The sequence below is a fragment of the Sorex araneus genome, chromosome 5 (genome assembly GCF_027595985.1).
Source record: "Sorex araneus isolate mSorAra2 chromosome 5, mSorAra2.pri, whole genome shotgun sequence".
NCBI lineage: Eukaryota > Metazoa > Chordata > Mammalia > Eulipotyphla > Soricidae > Sorex > Sorex araneus.
The window spans coordinates 154,572,515-154,591,519 of record NC_073306.1 but is presented as its reverse complement, the minus strand read 5'-3'; the positions used below and the strand labels follow the sequence as shown (position 1 = coordinate 154,591,519).

Below are 19,005 nucleotides of genomic sequence, written 5' to 3'. Positions count from 1 at the left end.
ATGGGACTTGAGATAGAAGCCAGGGTTCCTGCATGCAAACCATCTCTCTAGACCTTTGAATTATGTGCCAGCCTGATTTTAGTGTAGCTGTTATTAGTATTATTTTTTATTTTATTACTATTATTTTGCCACACCTTTCCCTAGCCTAAACTGACTAATATACCTCCTTTGAGGTAAGAGCAGGCAATCTAATTGCTCCCATTTTAGAGTAAAAGAAAGTTGAAATACTAGAGATATTTAGAGATAGTATCAGGATTCAATTTCAGTTTTGTTTTGTTTCCATCCTGTGGAAATCAGTGGTCTAGAGAAGTTTGACCAATTACCATCACCAGAGAACTTTCATTGAAACTTTGAATCTGCACTGTTCCTTATCAGCTGGTGTTGTGTTAATAATCTCTAAATTCCCCCATCATAAAATATAATCTTAGAGAAGAAGAATAACTGTACATATTGAACACTTGCATGAAAGTGCTTTCTGTGCTTTCTGAAGTAGTGCATTTCAACAGGGATATAAGGAAACTCCCACACAACAATGAATAATTCTGAGATACCAGCTGGGTGTCCAAAAAATCAACTCAGTTCTGACCCTGTCTACCTTGAAATAACATTATATTTCACAGATTAAGTACTTAGTCTTTCAAGACCACCCTCCACGGCAGATACCAACAAGTGCAGTTCTCCCCTTAACTGCTGACCCACTGGCTATAAATCAGAGGTTCCCAACTCTTCAAACTTCAGGTGCTCATAGAAAGTAGAGATTATTATCTGTGTTTATGACCTGAACCCGACTGTCTCTAAATCATATGTTGCTAGGACACTGTCCTTAGGATTGATTAATTAGCTAGAGATATACAAAACTCAGAAAATTTACTCACCGGGTCACTAATTTATTACAAAAGATGGTAAGGAGTACAAATAAACAGTCAGAGAGAGAAACTTAAGGAGGGGTTTTGGAACAAAGAAAATCTTTTCTCTAGTCCTTCCTGGAAATCTAGCAAGGAGGCTTTTGGAAATATTCTAGTTCTCAAACCTGGAAGCCCTCTGACTGCCCCTCTTTTGTGTTTTCCTGGGAGCCTTATTTGTGACTGGTGAATGCATTTGACACTGGTAATTGAGCTTAATCACCTGGTGTCCTCCTCCAGTTTAGGTGATAGGACAGGAAGTTCCAACCTTACTATGTCTTCTGGTTTCCTTAGCAACCAACCCCCATCCTCAGGTGTTTTCCAAAGTCACTTAATTAACATAACAAGTGACCCCATTACCATTCTCATTTAAAAAGTTCCAATTGCTTTTGGAAGCTGTAAACCAAGAAAGCTGAGGGTCAAATATGAATGAGAAATATATTTTGGTGGTCTACATGACCAAGTATATACACTAACATATAACTCACAAATCACAATAACATAAATAGTCATTTTATTCTAGTAGGTGTTACTTGGTGGTATATTAACTATGTAAATGGCATCTGCTTCACAGGAAAATAAAATGTACACTGAGTTCCCTGAATGTGCTTTACAAAATAAGGGTGTCACTTGGAATTTGCAATACTGTTAATCTGGATCACTTTTCTTTCACCAGAAACAATCTCATGATTCAATATTAATTCAACATTAACTTATAGCAAATGAAATAAGTTTCTCCGATCTTAATTCTAGGGAAATTGTGGTCTTGAAATACTCCTTTTGTTGACCACATGTTGATATAAAGTCATAAAGTCATAAAAGCAAATCTAAGATAAAATAGTCATTCTAAAGGCAGTAACTAGAACTGAGTACCAAAATGTGTTTACTGTTTGAGGTGACTTATCACCATGATGTCATTCTCACCTAGCAACTCCCACTCTATTTGTGTCAGGTGAAACAAACAGGATCATAGTAAATAAGGTCTTTCCTGTTATTTCAAGGAAATTGCCAACATCCTGAATTTTTTCCATTATTAATAGTTCTGTTTGTTTGTTTGGCAAATCGTTATCAGTTATATTTCCTTTGGGTGAAAATACATTCAGAGTTTTTAAAGTTCAAAACAGTACATCTGGTTGGTTTTATTTTCTTTCTCAAAATATAATACAACCCGTTTCTAATACAGGGCCTACAAAAGCATTTGCTTTTCTTGGTGTCATTGCTAAAGAGCAGTGATAGTTTCAAAGAGAAAACTGTTTTTAACATTTTCTGCTGAGTTTTTACAATTCTTGAGAAAATTATCAATCGTACAATGAATCCTGGATGTTTTGACAGATGGAGGATCTACTTTTGGTACTTGCAACAACTATTTAAAAATAGAAAACTAACTCACCTTTAGTGACTAAGAATTTAAAACCCAGTAGTGAGGGAAAAGAAACATGAGGGAAAAGAAAGAAAGGGTTATTGCCATTTCTAATTTTGCATCTGTGTATGAATGGAACTTCACCTCATCTTTAATCTGGATTTGTGCGATTTATCCCCAACCATTTCTCTATACCCAATTTCTTATCTATCACCCATTAAAAAGTTCTCCTCTGCACTTATCTTTCAACAGCTTTATTATAATATAACTTACATGCAGTAGTTACCCTTTGTGATTGTATAATTCAGTGATTGCCAGAAAATTTGTGGTTATTTAACAATCATCAAATTTTAGAACAACTTGATAAAATGCTAAATCTCTCTTTTACCTGTTTACTGTAATTCTGATACTCATGATGAATGAGTGATTTATTATCTGTCTATAAATTTGTATTCTCTGGACATTTTACAAAAATTGGATGATAAAATATCAAGTCTAATGTTTCCAGTTTCTTTAAGTTTGCATAATGTTTACCTTTCTGCCATGGTTTCATATATAGACAGTCCATGTCCTTTAGCTAATGAATAATGTTACATGACTATCCATGCTCTGATTTGGTTGGATGTGTGTGGGCTGCATAAGTCTCTTGTGCATCAGCTGAAACATAGACTCAAACATGTTCCTAGATACTTGGTTCCCAAAAACTACTAATCACTCTGAGTGACTTTGATCTTTCCTGCCAGTTTGTATGAGTATCAGCCACCACTACAAACCAAGGGAGCCTCCTTGAAGGGAAGCAACCATTTCTGTTCATAATGATTTGTTTTGATCTGGCATAATTTGAATTCTACCAAGTTGTCGGGAGTGGGGATGGATTTGTAAAAATGCCTTGAACCAGATTATAACAACTTCCCACTCTTCCACTCTTCTGCTAAGTTCAGCAATATTTTTCTGCAAAATGCTCAAGTTATTTTGTGTCATTATGTACTTTTGTGGTTATTTTTTGCTTGTGTGTTTGCAACTACTCCCACATTTGTGGGAAAAGAATTTACCTATATTCTCACTTTGTGACATATATCAAAGTACATTTTACTTGATAAACGTTGGAGGACTAATCTTTTTTTTAAGATAAGAGCTTTCAAGACCTTAGCACTTATCACAGTATCTAATGTATCTCTGAAGAAATATGCCCATGCTTTTTCCTTCTTTCTGTATCTTTACTTGGCACACTATTTCCCCTGCCACCATAGTAACTTCAGAATTGCTATTACGTAATTTGAAATATTTTTATTTTCTCCTACATTTCATAATTAATTCTTCTTTGCTTTCATTTCTTAGCTCTTTTTTGATCTATTTAATTAGATTAATTATACTGTTAAATATTCTTATTAATTTTACTTTGTAGCATGCATATTTCTTTTCGATTTATTTAATGCATGATGATAAATAATATACTTTGGCTTACAATCATATTCTCAATTCTTGACATGGCACTAGTATGAAATAAGCATTTAAAGGATTGTTTTCTTAAACATTTGTTAAATATGAAGTCTGATTTTTTTAAGTTGATAAGTAAAGTTTGACATACAACTTATTTGCATTAAGTATGGGCCAGGTGGCTTGGCAGGCATGAAAGGTATAAATATAAGATAGATATACTAATGTCATTTTAACGCATTTTAATGAAAATAGTTTCCATTAAAATTGTTGCTTCAAAAATGCTATTTATTGCATTCATAGGGCATCATTGCTCTGACACCAAAATCAGAGAAGAATGACACATGAAAAGAAAATTACAGGCCAGTTTGTCAGATAAATATACATGCAAAAAAAAAATTCAACTTTACACTAAAAGTGCTATTGATCATTGTGAGTTATTTCAGGGATACAATGACTATTAAACACTCACAAATCAATCAGTGTAACACATTAAATGAACAAAAATGAGTAATAAAAATTATGATCATCTTAACTCTCAACAAAGTGGGTATAGATAAAACATGACTTAACATAATAAATAGCAACAAGTCTCCACTACTGGTATCATACTTAATAGTGAATAATTAAATTTTTCCCTCTAAGATCAGGAACAAGACAAGAATTCTCATTATTATTTTTATTGTATGTGATACTTTAAGTACTAATCAGAGTAGATAACTATGAAAGAAAGAAAAACAAAAGAGGCATCCAACTAGGAAAGGAAGTAAAAATGTCACTATTTGCTGATAACATAATATTATATGTAGAAAACTTTAAGGCTGCCACCAAAAACCTTAGAACTAACAGAAAGATTCAGTAAAGTTGTAAGGTACAAAGTTACTATTTAAAAGTTGGTAGCACTTCTATACAAATATGGTCACTAGAGAAATAAAGAGAAGTCTCATTTGCAATTGCACTGAAAAGAATGAAACACCTAAAAATAAATTTACTCAAGGAGGGGAAAGTCTCATACACTGATGATATTCTTAAACATTGATGAAAGAAATTGAAAAAGGCAAATAAATTTTAAAATGTTTTACCATCATCACTGTCACTGTCATCCTGTTGTTCATCAATTTGCTCAAGCGGGTGCCAGTAACATCTCCATTCGTCCCAGTCAAGTGCTAGTGTAGCCTGATGGCATATTGGGGGTTCTTTCAGGGTCAGATGAATGAAGACCCTCGTTTTTGGCAATCGAGTATGCCATGGGTAGCTTGACAGGCTCTGCCTTTCGGGTGTGTAATCTAATTTACCATCATAAGTTAGAGAAAATTTAAAATGCCCACAGAACTCAATGCAATCTACAGATTCAAGACAATCTGCATCAAAATTCCAATGGCTCTTTTCATAAACAACAGATAATTCTAATATGTATAGAACCTCAAGAGAAAGCAAAACAAAACAAAAACAAGTTGGAGACATCACAATTCTTCAAATGACATTAAAACATTTTAGCCACCAAAATAGCATGGAATTGGTTTAACTCCAGGCAGCACGTAATGCCCCAAACCTTAGTGGCCGCAGCATTGGAGGCCCCTAGGCACTATTCAAAATGGCCCTGGAGATCCTGAACACTGCCGGCAGGGTGTCAGGTAGCGCCCAGAACCCCACAATTCCTATCAGCACCTTGTCTTTCAGCCCTTGCCCTGAACTCCTGAGCCAGTTGGCTGAGAATCGTACGGAAGCCCCTCCCAGAGGAAAGAATGGCAGAGAAATGGAATTGACTTTTGCAAAGGAGACAACTAGAAAACCCACAGTTGCATGAACATGTTCTCTACATTACTTGTCATCGGGAAATGCAAATCAAAACTGCAATTAGATATCACTTCATACCTATTTGAAAGACCATTATCAAAAAGACAGTAAGTGACATGCATGAGGGGGGATGTGAAGAAAAGGAACCTTTGCACACTGTTGATGAGAACATCCACTGACACTGCTACAAATGGGAAACAGTAGAGAGCTTCCTCCAAAATCAAAACCAGAATTCAGAAGAAATAGTTTAGGAATTCAGTCACTCACTTTATGTACGCTGACAGTGGTTTGAACCTGAGCGCCCCACATGATCTTCTAAGCATTACTGGTACTGTACCTTAGCACATGGCAGTAATAATCTCTGAGCACTAGTAAGGATGGCTCCGAATTTTAAATAAAATTCAAAAAATAGAACTCCCATATGCTTCCATGCTAGCAATGTTTTCATGTTTGTGTGTTTATCTGAAGAAGAGAAGAACACTATAACTGAAAAAGATGAAAAATGAAATCCTAGGTTTGTGGTAGCATTATTTTTTTTCCTCATTCCGCACAATTTTATTAAGGTTTAATTTTAACTCTTCAAACTAATTCATGGCTTTTGAAAAAAATATCCATCAGTATTATAAAGCTTATGAAGGTTTTTTTTAAAAAAAAACCCACATTCCTCTTCCTTCCATCACATTTTCCCTCTGCACAGAAGTACTAGTTTCAGCTCTATTAGAGTTTCCTCTGGTATTTACCTCTATTTTTCTAAATATACAATGTTAATATTTCCACTCTATATGCACAAAAATATTGAGTAATTATCTGAGAAAATTATATTTACAAGAATTTAAATTCTGGTTTTTTTAACTTTCATTTCATTTAATTTTTTTTAAATTTTTTTTTAATTTATTTATTTTTAATTAGAGAATCACCGTGAGGGTACAGTTACAGATTTATACACTTTTGTGCTTATACTTCCCTCATACAAAGTTTGGAACCCATCCCTTCACCAGTGCCCATTCTCCACCACCCGTAAACCCAGTGTCCCTCCCACCCTCCCCAATCCCATCTCCCCCCCACCCCACCCTGCCACTGTGGCAAGGCATTCCCTTCTGTTTTCTCTCTCTAATTAGCTGTTGTGGTTTGCAATAAAGGTGTTGAGTGGCCGCTGTGCTCAGTCTCTAGCCCTCATTCAGCCCGCAACTCCCTTCCCCCACATGGCCTTCGACTACAATGTAGTTGGTGGTCGCTTCTCTGAGTTGACCTTTCCCCGGAACGTGAGGCCAGCCTCGAAGCCATGGAGTCAACCTCCTGGTACTTATTTCTACAGTTCTTGAGTGTTAGTCTCCCACTCTGTTATTCTATATACCATAGATGAGTGCAATCTTTCTATGTCTGTCTCTCTCTTTCTGACTCATTTCACTCAGCATGAAACTTTTCATGCCCATCCACTTGACTACAAAATTCTTGACCTCCTTTTTTCTAACAGCTGCATAGTATTCCATTGTATAGATGTACCAAAGTTTCCTCAACCAGTCATCCGTTCTGGGGCATTCGGGTTTTTTCCAGATTCTGGCTATTGTAAACAGTGCTGCGATGAACATACATGTGCAGATGTTGTTTCGATTGTACTTTTTTGCCTCTCTGGGATATATTCCCAGCAGTGGTATTGCTGGGTCAAATGGGAATTCAATATCTAATTTTTTGAGAGTCGTCCAAATTGTTTTCCAGAAGGGCTGAACCAGTCGGCATTCCCACCAGCAGTGAAGAAGGGTCCCTTTCTCCCCACATCCTCTCCAACAGCGGTTGCTTTTGTTCTTTTGGATGTGTGCTAGTCTCTGTGGTGTGAGGTGGTATCTCAAAGTTGTTTTGATCTGCATCTCTCTGATGATTAGTGATGCAGAGCACTTTTTCATGTGCCTTTTGGCCATTCGTATTTCTTCCTTGGTAAAGTTTCTGTTCATTTCTTCGCCCCATTTTTTGATGGGGTTGGATGTTTTCTTCTTGTAGAGTTCAACCAGTGCTTTATATACCATTGATATCAACCCCTTATCTGATGGGTATTGTGTAAATATCCTTTCCCATTCTGTGGATAGTCTTTGTATTCTGGTCACTGTATCTCTTGCGGTGCAGAAGCTTTTTAGTTTAATGTAGTCCCATTTGTTGATCTCTGTTTTTACTAGATTGCTTAGTTCCGTGTCATGTGGTAGCATTATTAACAACAGCCAAGACACAGAAGCAACTTGTGTTTATTGAAAGATAAATTAATTAGGAAAATATGGCGTATGCATGTTTGTTCATTCATGTGCCTATATATGTACATATAGTGGAATATGAGCCATCAAAATAATGAAATTTTGCCATTTGCAATAGTATGCATAAAACATTATTCTAATTAAAAGAAACTAGACAGAATAAGATAACTATTCTATGTTCTCTCTTATATGTGGAATCTACATTTATGTAAACTTGTAGATACAGAGAAAAGATTGGTAGTTCTAAGGCAGCGGGGACAAATGAGAGAAAAGGTAAAGGAGATCAAGAACTGCAAAGTTCTAGTTACAGAATATATAAATAATGGAGATGTAAAATCAGAATGAAAGTTATAGATAAGAATTCTGCATTGCATATCTAAAAGTTTCTTAAAAGTTCTCATCATAGTGTTAGAGAGCTAGCACAGTGCTTAAAGCTTTTACTCACACATAGCAGACCCTGGTTTTTTCCCCTGTATCACATATGGTCCCAGGATCACTACCAGGCACAAAGCGAGGGGTAACCACACACACACACACACACACACACAACATTATCACCATAAGAAAAATATTTTCATTATGTATGCTGACTGATGCTATGCTTAATAAAGTGATCTTTTTACAGTACATGCACATATTGAATTATTAAGTTGTATACAGAAAATGAATATGGTATGTCCATTTATCTCAATAAAAAAATTAAATGTCAGCAAGAAATTAGAAAGAAAAGATAATCTGTGGAAAGAAGCATTATCAAATCCAGTTCAGTAAATCATCATTTATCCTATAAAATTATTTTTAATGACCATAAAGTGATTGCATCTTTGACTTCAAATAAAGTATACTATTTTCTGCAAATTTATTTTTTGGGGAGTAGGAGGATGCCTTCTATAAGGTGCTCAGTATGCCCTGGGGCCCCTCAGGTGATTTTTGGCCATTTGGCCAGAGAAGAATTTGAGAGGCCAAGGGGGCTGTATATTCAGCCCTGTGGTGCTGGGACCACCATGACTACATGACTACAGCGTAGAGCCTGGGGTCTTTCAGAGTTGCACTCCCTCATGTCTGGGACCATGGGGTGAGTGCTGGCTGGGAATTGAACTTGGGTCAGCCTCATGTATCCTTTTACAATACTCGCATTCCCATACAAGTAGTTGTCTTTTGTTGATGCACTATAGTTAAGAATGATGTGTACCCATTGCATGTTTGTGCACTTTCTGTTGTTCTTCTCCATGGCCACACAGGTCCTTTTACCTAATGCCTAAAATGAGATAATGTGCGACAAAGAGCCCCATAAAAAACACAACCACTAAATAAAAGTGAGAGGTCCACTACCATTGTTCAATCTTTGGTACTATGGCACCCTTACCTAGGTAAGAGGACCTAAAGACGTCTGCTTAATTGTTGCCATTTATTTTTAGAAGAAATTGATCATTTGTTCTTGCTTTTTAAAATGTTATTCTTAGGACCAGATAGATAGTACAGAAAATGAGGATCTTATTTTCCACACTGAGCAACATGGATTCATTCCTTGGCATCCTATATGGTCCCCCGAACCAGTCAGGAGTGATCCCTGAGCACAGAGCCAGGAATAAGCCTGAGTACTGCTGAGTGTGGCCCCCAAACAAAACACAAACAAAATGTGCTTTTTATTTCAATGAAAATGGAGCGTGTTGACAAGCTGCATGTTTCCATACCTCTGTTCTTCCTTGATATTGTATCTGTCATACAAGACTATGGATTTTTTTCAGGAGTCATTATAGTGCATTTACTTCCTATTCTTTGATAAAAGAGCAACATTCCCCATGTGTCACCGGGGATTGACATGGATGTCTCTGCACCCAACTTCCAGAGTGAAAGGGCAGACAAAGATGGGGAAAAAAGACCTAATCCTCAGAAACTTAACATTGAGTCAAATGACTGTTTTCTGCTTTTTATAAAAAAGAAACTTCACACAGCAAATTTGAGAACAAGACACATTCTTAGCTGATCCCTCAATGTATTTGAGCCTCATTTTACTACTTTCACACATTGTAATTTAATTCTGTCTATTAAATGAAATATAAATTTCATTGAATTTAAATTTCTTTAAATTAATATTAGTTGTACTAAGTTAATTTGACATAGACAAATTAAAAATTTTAAGAATGAAAGAACAAGATCTGAGAAAGGACCACAGCCTGTAAAGTTTCTTTTCCTGATCCCGTTTCCCAAGTGGGAACTGCCAGGGAGAAGGTACTGCAGGACTTGACTAGTTATAAAGCACTTAGCAAACATCAGACAAATGTTTTGACAACAACAACAACATAGTAGCACTGTAGCACTGACCTCCCATTGTTCATCGATTTGCTCAAGTGGGCACCAGTAATGCCTCAATTTTGAGACTTCTTGTTACTGCTTTTGACATATCAAATACACCATGAAACAGCATAATAAAGATAAAAAAATAAGTTTGTGACTAACTTTTGTTGGGAGAATACTGGTAGAAACTAATCTAAAAAACAGAAGCTAAGAAAGCCAGGTTGGGTTTATTTATGGCCACTACACAAGCAGATCTTTTTGGAAAAAAAATGGGGAATGGGGCTGGAGAGAAAGTACAGGGGGTAAGACACTCTACTTTTGTGCTGTTGACCCCTCTTAAATTCCCCCTGAGCACTACCAGCTCGAGTGGGCCCTGATCACAGATCTAGGAGTAAGAATTGAGCTAGCCTGGGTATGTCTCCCCCACATACACACTTGAAAAATGGGGTTGGGGATAATATATAAGAGATTATATGTATGCATTGCATATATTGCGCATATAAGTATACAGGTCTTTGCTTCACTGGGAATTACTGGTGACTTAGGAATTCCCACAGTGTGTAAGTTCTGCTTCTATCTCAGACCTGCTTTCTAGCTTTCTTTATTTTCTAGACAAAAGTCTAGATTGGAAAGTGCAGTTGATTTCTTTGAGGCAGAATACACTTTGAATTTGCTGTTTGTATAATTCAGCTATCTTGTCCATCAAACTATATTGGAATTTCCATTTCGGTACTTTTCTTTTTCTTTTTATTATTTCCTTTATCTAATTTAGAAAAAGAATAGAATCCTTGGGTGAACTGGTGGTGAAATATACACACAGGTACATACACTTTGATCTACCCGTGCGTATTGGATATGCCAAAAACAGTAACAATAAGTCTCTCAATGAGAGACGTTACTGGTGCCCGCTCGAACAAATCGATGAGCAATGGGATGACAGTGATCTAGTGATCTAGTGATGATCACATATATGTTTTGTGATGTTGGACTCTGGACTCAACAGGACCTGGGAGCAGAGTTCCTCTGCCTGCTTACCCCAATCTCCAGAGACCCAGGGTTCACACTCATAAGCCACCTCCTGCTGGTGCAAAATAATCTCCTCATCTGCCACCCTCCAGAACTCCTGGCTGCTTCTCCCGAAAGGAGCATAACATAAGGCCCCCATAACTATGCCACTGGACTCTGCACCAGGGGCACCCCAGAGGGGGGTGAGTGAGGACCTCCCCACCCCAATGGCCCCAGCCCCTGTAGCCGACCTCCACTACCACACTGCCTCCATGTTCCAGCTCGCTTTCCACATGCTCATGCCAAGCCTCACGCATGAGTAAACACATCCTGGACACATCATCATAAAGGGAAATATAAATATACATATGCCTCTCAGAGAGCCTGGAAAGCTCCCCGTGGAATATTTGATATGCCAAAAACAGTAACAATAACAGGTCTCATTCCCCTGACCCTAAAAAGAGTCTTCAATCATTCGGAAAAACAAGTAATGAGAGGCTGCTAAAATCTCCGGGCTGGGATGAATGGAGACATTACTGACATCCGATCCAGTAAATCTGCGAACGGGGATGACAGTAATACAGTGATACAGTTTAATGAACATTTCCTACACAGATAAATCATATCTTTGACTTGAAATAGTTCCTCTACTACCAAACTTCACTTCACTTAGTTCCAACCCATGATTTATTTTCAATTGTCTCCAATGCCCAATCTTTCCAGTCTCTACAAAAACGTATTCAGAGTCACCTTTATCAAGCCATTTCATTGCTCAAAGATCTTCCTTAAGGAAGAGATAGTAGTGGGTCGGGCTCTTGCCTTGTGTGTGGCCCACCTAGATTGATACTAATGTTTCTAATAGTCCTGTAAGAACTTCCAGGAGTAACTCTTGAGCACCATGTGGTGTGGCCCCCGAACAAAAACAAGCAAACAAACAAAACAAAAAAAAAATCAAAGATCTCCTTTGACGCTCACATTTTGTCTAGCAACATTTCCGATCCATCTAAATTACCCTATCTTAATCTTCATCAGACTTCTACTTATCTATCTTCTCTATTTTTCTAGTCATCTCCATCAAACTATTTTTGTTTGTTCTTTTGTTTGCTGGGTTTGCCACAACCAGAAGTGCTTGGGGCTTGTTCTACAGCCCCAACGCATACTTCTGGTACCAGTTTCTAATGTTTTTGTTATATATGCTTTAAATTTTTCCTTTGTATGTCAAGTTCCACTCACCTTTTAATACTTTAATTCATCTTCTTAAAAGTTTCCATTTCATGATAAAGACTGATGAAGGGTTGGTCTCAATTCCTGTAGTAGTTTCATTAAATTCTAAAACACTTCTAAAAAATGATCCTGCTATGTTTAGATTAACTTTGTCTTTTAAATGTTGGTATTGTCTTATCAACCAGATTGTACTGTTTTTAAGAGTAGGAACTTTATGTTATACTATTCTGATTTCTCCATTATGCTTTTTACCACTCTACAGGGCATAGCAGATACTAGGCAAATGCTGAGTGCAAAAAGCATACTTTTCTTGTTTTTGAGTTTAATGACTATTTATTTGATTTTAATATCATTTATAAAATGACTTTAAAATAACATTTAATCTATTAACATGACATGTGTAAACATGATAAGCACATTTAAGATAAACATTAAGATAAATCTTTAACTGAAGCTCTATTTGCTCTCAATGGAACGAACATCTCCGAATGCAGCAGCTATGTGTACCTGGGTCGAGAAGTCAACATGAGGAACGACTTGGTGCCAGAACTGCGCAGGAGGAAGAGAGCAGCATGGAATGCATTCAAGAGCGTCGAAGAAGTGGTTAAGAGAACAGAGAACCTCCTACTCTGGGCACATCTTTTTGATTCCACCGTTCTTCCTGCACTAACATATGCCTCAGAGACCTGGGCCCTACGTAAACAGGAAGAGAATGCTACTAGGGTATCCCAAAGAGGAATTGAAAGAGCTATGCTAGGAATATCATGTCTCACTCAAGTGAAAGAAGGAATCCCGAGTTCTGACCTCCGTCGATGGTCAAAAATCAGGGATGCTGTCTCGTTTGCCAAGGCATCAAAATCAGATGAGCTGGTTATGTAATGCGATTCAGAGACGACTGCTGGATTAGAGCTGTTACTTACTGGATTCCACGGGATGTCAGAAGACCTCGTGGCTGCCCACCAACTAGATGGTCAGATTTATTTGCCAAATCCCTGATCTGAGGCTTTTCCTGTTCCTGGAGCAAACAGATATTATTGAGCTGCACTAGCTCTTGTCAGGGACAAATGGAGACGTTACTGGCGCCCGCTCGAGCAAATCAAAGAACAATGGAAGTACAAGTGATACAAGTTTAATGATGTATTTTGATTTACTTTAATATTCATATATGTTTATAATTTCCATTTGGTTTTATGTCATTAGCAACTGTGATCTATAAGAAAACTGAAAACTGTCCTTATTTCTATGACTATGTATATATTTATTACCTGAATGTTAAGTAAATATGTTTTGTTTTTGTTGTTGTTTGATTTCAAGCCACACCCAGCAATGTTCAGGTCTTCTCCTTTCTGGCTCTGGGGCTATGTGAAATGTCAGGAATTGAAGGCCAAGCACAAGGCAGGTGGCAACCTGATGTGGTATAGCTCCAGCCCCTCTGTCAGGGGGATGCTGTATATATCCCACTTATGTGGGATCTACATATCTACAGTTGGGGCTATATATCCCACTAAAGAAATAAAACTCATATGAGAAACAATGTTTAGCATTACTAAGAATAATTCTGTCTTCTTGCAAAAGTATACAAGTCCAGCCTTTTAACTTGCAAAATTAAATCATCATTTTCTTTCTGAATTAAAAATGAATATAAGAGCTGCATAGAATTATAACAGCCAGAGTAATAAAAGAAGAACAACAAAAGTAATAATAAAGATGAAGACATTAAGAACTTAAGTATAGAATGTGACTTTCTACTAAGGAAATTGGAAAGAATGGTAAAGAACAGAGAAAAAGATAAAAGAGTGATTCAGTCATTATATTTCAGTGCCACATAAACTGAAAAACAGAACTGTACCTTTTAGTGCCATAGGTAGTTACGTAGAATAAACCAGAAAAAAAATCACACCATAAAATACAATCTCTTAGATTTCATAGTTTAAAGCTATGGTATTTAATAATAAATTTTTATTCATTTAACAGAGAAACGTTTTACCCACTCTGCACTAAAGACAAAATTTGCATGACATTAATAGCAAACAAAAAAGGGAACAAAGAAAGAAAGAAAGAAAGAAAGAAAGAAGGAAAGAAAGAAAGAAAGAAAGAAAGAAAGAAAGAAAGAAAGAAAGAAAGAAAAAGAAAGAAAGGAAGGAAGAAGGAAAGGGAAAGAGAGAAAAAAAGAAAAAATCTGGCAAATAAATAGTGAACACATGATTTTAACAAAATTAAATTGATTTTTTTTTCTACACAAACTCTTGGAATCTTAAATAAAACAACATGTTCTGTAAGGTCCACCAGGAGGGATGCATGATACAAAGAATTTTCCAAATTTGAAGCCCTTTATTTTAAAGTATCTCATGGGACTTGTTTGTGTATTATGGCATGTGTTCTCTTGATTAAGTGCCTTTTCAGGTTTAATAAGACTTGAGAATTTTAAGTAATTTTTGTATAATGTTCTCTGTTGTTAAGCACCATTTAATGCTGGTGCAGAAGTACATGAGGTGAGAATCAAAAGTTTCACATAAAAATAGATTAATAGAATTTTGGCAAAGGCAGATGTCTTACTCATTTTAAGTTAATAGATACATCTAATAATTACTTATATATTGAAATAATAATTGGGCAACAATACTATTTATAGCTTTCAGTGTGAAACAGTCATTCAACAAGTAAATTCTATGCAATATTGTGTCTCCACATAGGTTCCAGGTCTACAGATATGTTATGACCTTAGTATGGCTCATCTTTTATGGTACTACAATATTAACATCTTTCCTGTTCTTTTAAGGAACAGATACACTTTATGTCCGTTTTTATGAGTTAGAAGTCCTGATACAGTTTATCTTTATTCTCGGCAATACTGCAATCAAGACATTGGCCAGACCTATGGTGTCTAGTGCAATTTGGATGGAGAGAGACTTACTCCTAAATTCACCAGTTTTGAAAAGAATTGTTTTGCTTCTATCAAACTGAGACTCAAGTTTCTTTCTGAGTATTAACTACTTAAAGATTTGTCATAGTTTCTGGGGCTGGAGCAGTAGCACAGTGGGTAGAACATTTGCCTTTCACGCAGCCGACCCCGGGTTCAATTCCCAGCATCACATATGGTTCCCCAGCATCTCATATGGTCCCACCAAGGCACCGTCAGGAATAATTCCTAGGTGCATGATTCAGGAGTAATCTCTGGGCATTGCTGAGTGTGACCCAAAAAGAAAAAAGAGAAAAGAAAGATTTGTTAGTTTCTTGATTCAAAAACTTTCCAAAATGGCCACTTGGATTTTAAAATCTTGCAAGAGAGGAAATCCAGAAAGACAGAGGCTACAAAATTTGCAGGTATAATTAATGATAAACATCAGTCTCCATGCCTCAAGATGAGAGTATTAGACATGAGTCTGAGCACTGGAAGATGCACATCAAGATGTCACCCTAGAGTTTTTTGACCTCAAACAAGAATGAGACTCAGTAAAGTAATATATTCTTTTAACAAACTACCAAAGCAGATTTTTGTTAACTTAATGGTACTGTGACTGAAAGAAAATAATGACCTGGTCATAGAATAGTTTCAGTAAGTGAGCATTTATACAATTGTCTACTATTCACTACATATTAACTTAGTTATTAATGAAAGCACTGTATCACTGTCATCCCATATTGATTTGCTGGAGCAGGCACCAGTAACGTCTCCATTGTGAGACTTCTTGTGATTGTTTTGGGTAACAACATATTGAGTACGTATAGCTCAGCCAGGCTCTGCTGTGCAGGCGGGGTACTTTAGGTAACTTGCTGGGCTCTCTGAGAGGGACAGAGGAATCAAACCCGGATCAGCTGCATGCAAGGCAAACACCCTACCCGCTGTGCTATTGCTCCAGCCCCAATACATATATTTTTAATGCATGGTGTCTTTTTCCTGTTCATAATACCTATTCACTTCTTTCCTTTATAGACCCTCACAAATGTATTCTTTCTAGATTTAAGCTTTATTTTCCACTGATAAACTATATATTTCCTACCAACAAAATCATTTTGTAAATTATATAGAAATTCATAATTAAAAAATGTCACTCTAATTTACAATATGGTCAATGGTAAGGTATAAACATTTATACAATGTTTCAACATCACACCTCCTACTATAGAGCCTATTTTCCCCTCCATCTTTTACTCAGGAATCTCAGGAATCATTCCCTCAATGTGGGCACTTGTCTCACCACCATTGTCAACTCAGTTCTATAGACCAGCTCTCAGATTCTGTTGATTTGGGGCATTTGTCATTCCTTTACTATACTTCTTTATACCACACATATAAGAAAGATCATTCTGAATCTGCCGCTTTCTTTCTGACTCACTTTACTCATCATGATACCCTTTACTCACACCCATATAGTGGAAAATTACTTGAAAAATTACTTGAAAATTGTCTTTTGTGATAACTGATTAATATCATAGTTTCTTTGTTCAGTTATTTGTTCTAATGCAATTCTCAGAAAGAAAGACAGGAGAGTTAGTTTGTCCAACTTTAAAATTTCTTACAAAGCTATAATAATCTAGATAGAGTGGTACTGGGATAAAAATAGAATCTCAGACACATAAAGTAGATTTAAGCATTCAGAGAGAGATTTGTAGGTATATAAACAGAACTCAGAGTATGAAGTGAAGCAAGGAAAACTTCTTCAGTAAATGGTGTGAGGAAAATTGGCCAGTCCCAAGTGAAATAAATGATTTCAGATCACTATCACATTTCATTCACAGAAGTCATTTCAAAATGGATTAAAGACCACTATATCCATAAAATCCATAATATCCATAAAAAAGGTAGAAACCTTTATGACAGTGACTTTAGAGACATCTTCAATGATTCGGTGCCAATGGCTGTGCAAATGGATGTGAAGATAAACAGATGGGACTACATCAAACTAAGAAGTTTCTGTACTGCAAAATAGACAGTATAGAAAGACAGCTCACAGACTGGTAGAAAACAGATGCCTGCTACTCATCAACAGGCAGTTAACTTTATATATACATATGTATATATATATACGGATGCAGATATGCATATATATGTGTGCATGCAATCATACACAGATACATATATATGTATGGTTACATAAATATATATACACATATATATGTATCTGTATCTCTCTCTGTCTCTGCCTGTCTGTCCATCTCTCCCTTTCTCTCTCTCTCTCTCTCTCTATATATATATGTATATATATGAAACACTTTTTAAAAAACAAAAAAACAACCCGATCAAAAAATGTGGATAAAAGAAATTTCCTCAAAAAAGACATATAGACGGTCAATAGTTAGATGAAAATTACTGTGCATCACTCATGTTTAGAGCAAAATAAACAAAAATGACAATGGAATATCACTTCACACCAATGAGACCTGCAAGCGTCCAAAATAACAAAAGCAACCAATGTTGGAGTGGATGTTGGGATAAGGGAGTCCTCATTCTCTGGTTAGGGGAATGCCAATCATTCAAACATTTGTAAAAAAACAATATGGATACTTCTCAAAGACCTAAGAATTGAACTTCCATATGACCCAGTTATTCCATTGCTGGCATCTGCCCTCAGCGCCCACACATTCTATTCAGAAAGATATGTGTGCCCTTGTGTTCATTATAACACTAGTCACAATAGCAAAAATCTAGAAACAAATCAATTATCCAAGAACAGATTAAAAAAATATTAAGTACTATATTTTTAGGAATATAATCTACGGTGGCAACTAACTATAGATCAAAAATCTCAAGTTTTTTCCTGGTTTCCAAGTTGCCTACAAATCTTTCTGAGAGGCAGGGCCCAATGAGAGCACAGTGCCCACCTCATTGACCAGCTGCCATAATCTTGATAATTAAGAGAAAATGGGTGAAATATTTCAATAGCTATTTCTTAGAACCCATAGAAATTTCATCCTTTGCTAATTAATTACTTATTGCAATAACCAATTGGCTCCCAATGAGCAAGTGTAGCAAATTGTCTCAGAGAAGGGCATATAAATATGGTTTATTGGTTCCTGTAAATTTTCCCAGTACAAAATTAGTCATCCATCCTATCTTTCATTTACAAGGTTAAAACTCAATAACTGAAAAAAATCAAAAACTCACAAATCATTTGGGAATTACCTGACTGCTAAAACACTAATCCAAAAAACATGGTAATAGAAACAAACCATATTGCAACAGAAAAATTGTTCAAATAAGAATTTGAGTGTATTATTATTTTTCAGTCAAACAATTACAGAAACTGAAACTGGAACATAAGTCAATAGCTATTTCAAGTTGCTGTGAGTGAACTATAAGAGTTCTCCATTTCAAAGTCACTTGACATAAAACTTACACATTCCAGACTTCTGAAACTTTCCACCTACTTATATTGTGGCCATTTACACATATCGTTAATCCATCAGAAACTTGCAAGGTTGCAATAGCTGAATGGAAAAATGGCCAAAGTTTCTCCATTTCATAAATCTCAGAGTGCTTGTGATTCTTAAAAATACTACACATATTTTTATTTGCAGTTTTGGAATTATTGAAATAATTTTGAAACAGATACTCTTAACTGGTGAGTTATTTAGTCTGGGGTTAGAATTAATATTGCACATTTTCTCAGTTTTGGACAGAAAACTATTTACCATAAGAATTTCAAGTAAAGGGAATTAATACACTTTTTATGTTGACTTTCCCCCTTAATATTAAAAAGGAGAACATTTATTGGGGGAAAATATGATTTCACATATACTC

The 19,005-nt window shown here is 36.2% G+C and overlaps 1 pseudogene; it reads left to right on the top strand.

Moving 5' to 3' along the window:
• The window catches only part of LOC129404923 (uncharacterized), a 103,077-nt pseudogene that overhangs the window by 69,020 nt on the left and 15,052 nt on the right, over positions 1–19,005 (top strand).